A 1895-nucleotide genomic window follows, 5' to 3' on the forward strand; every position below is an offset into this window, starting at 1 on the left:
TCTTATATGTACCTTTCATAAATAATTATACTCATTTATTCAACTGGAGGCATGGTAGAATGAACAGTGAATGCGTTTCTTTTGATGTCCAAACATTTTGTTGTATCAGGAAGAACATCAGAAACTAATGCTTTTGTCGTGATAATAGACACATTGCTAGTAAGAACATTTGCTTCACTACGTACTATAACGTCGGAAGTATTTCCTTCATCTGCTGCCGCTCCTTCAACTATGTGTTTTTTCTCGTGTATATGCACTGGTTCATCCATACTGGTTCTGTCTATCTCTTTTTTGGATAGCTCACTGCTCGTTTGCATAACGGCCTCTGTTCCAGAGCTTGTAATAGGAATTCCTGCCGCAGCAATTGATTCAACATTATGCAAAGTATGAGTGTCTGTTAAACTTCTTTCATCTGGATTAGGAAGCTCTGGCGACGCTTCACTCCCTTGGGATCGGTCCTTCACTCTCCGTTTGAGCCAGCGACAGAAAATACAGGATATTAGACGCAGGTCATTCCAGGCGCGTTGCCTAATTTCGGAAGACAGCACAATATATCCAAGGGTCATGATGGCTGTGCCAAAATGAGAAATTGGATATTGGTCAATTTTTAAAACCCCTTAAACCCTTTTTTCCGTGAATAAGAATCGTCCCCAACAACTGCGGCCATAATGACAACAAAGACAGCGAAGTTAGCTAACGCTGATACCATGGTCTTGTTTTGCTGATTATTCTGAAAATTCTTCTTGTATATAAGATTATACAGAATGTGACAGTAGAAGTAAAAGCCTGCAATTAAGCATGGGAGTGTTGTGTTAACCCTCCATAATGGGGTCTTGATGGGCAGTTTCAAACAAATTTGCAAGAACCTCCCTGGCACGATGACGTGACCCGCAGCCTTGGCAACAGTGGTAATAATAACACAAAATAGGGTGACGCGCAGCATAACGAGATTGCGTCCCTGCATTAAAAAGGGAAAAACCTTTATAAGTATCTAATACTCCATACAGTATTTTGAAGAAAAATAGCTTGATGGTAAAATTTTAGGTTTTGAGTAACGTGAATTTTGATAAAAGCCGAAAAACCACAATAATTTTTAGTGATTCGACAAAAAAAAAGAGAAACCCACCATGTCGGGCGCTGCCAGACGATCTACGATTTTCGCTGATGTACGCAAAATTCTGATGGTCCAGAATGCTAAAATGATGGTGATAATTTTCAAGATAAATAGTGATTGAGGGACCATAAATATATAGTAAGACTCCTTTGCACAGTTGGAGGATGTGATCTGATCTGTGAGGCCATCATCCAGCATGGTATGAAGATAGGTTTATCGTTCAGCTGGGGGGAAAATTTTTTTTTAACTTGCCTAACTAGTTCAAAGATAATGATAATTGATTCTCAGATAAGAAGAGTGATTTGAGATGATGGCAATGAGTGTTATCTTTAAATGCTGTTCAGGAAGTCTCAAGTCAGCGCCGTAGGGTAGAAGAAACCCACCAAGCGTTCAACCGTGCCCTGCTTCGATTTGCGTTGATATGGCGTCCGAAACTTCGCCTCTGAAATCAATAAAGAAAATAGGAATTAGAGATTGATACCGGGAGGGAGATAACACTGAGCAAATTCATTTAAATGTATGATTAAAGACAGTGTTAACTAGATATTGATAATAAAAAAGAAAGTCTGTTGCTTCTAAAGTATTATAAAAGGCAAGAAACTGGTAGAATAAAGAATTCCCATAAATATTCTTATGAAATTTTTATTTCGTAGTGGAGAAATTTGCCAGCATAGTAATGTCGGTAACAATTTTGCCCACAAATGAATGTATATCTATCCACTCCTCCCTCTACATATGTGCGCAATGTAAGGTTGTCCCAAATGTAATGAAATGGCTTAAC

The 1895-nt window shown here is 38.6% G+C and overlaps 1 pseudogene; it reads right to left on the reverse strand.

Annotated features, from left to right (window-relative positions):
* Positions 1–35: 35 nt before the first annotated feature.
* On the reverse strand, positions 36–1533 carry LOC119585449 (annotated as a pseudogene).
* Between the last annotated feature and the right edge of the window lie 362 nt (positions 1534–1895).

The sequence above is a fragment of the Penaeus monodon genome, chromosome 19, assembly GCF_015228065.2.
Source record: "Penaeus monodon isolate SGIC_2016 chromosome 19, NSTDA_Pmon_1, whole genome shotgun sequence".
Taxonomy (NCBI): Eukaryota; Metazoa; Arthropoda; class Malacostraca; order Decapoda; family Penaeidae; genus Penaeus; species Penaeus monodon.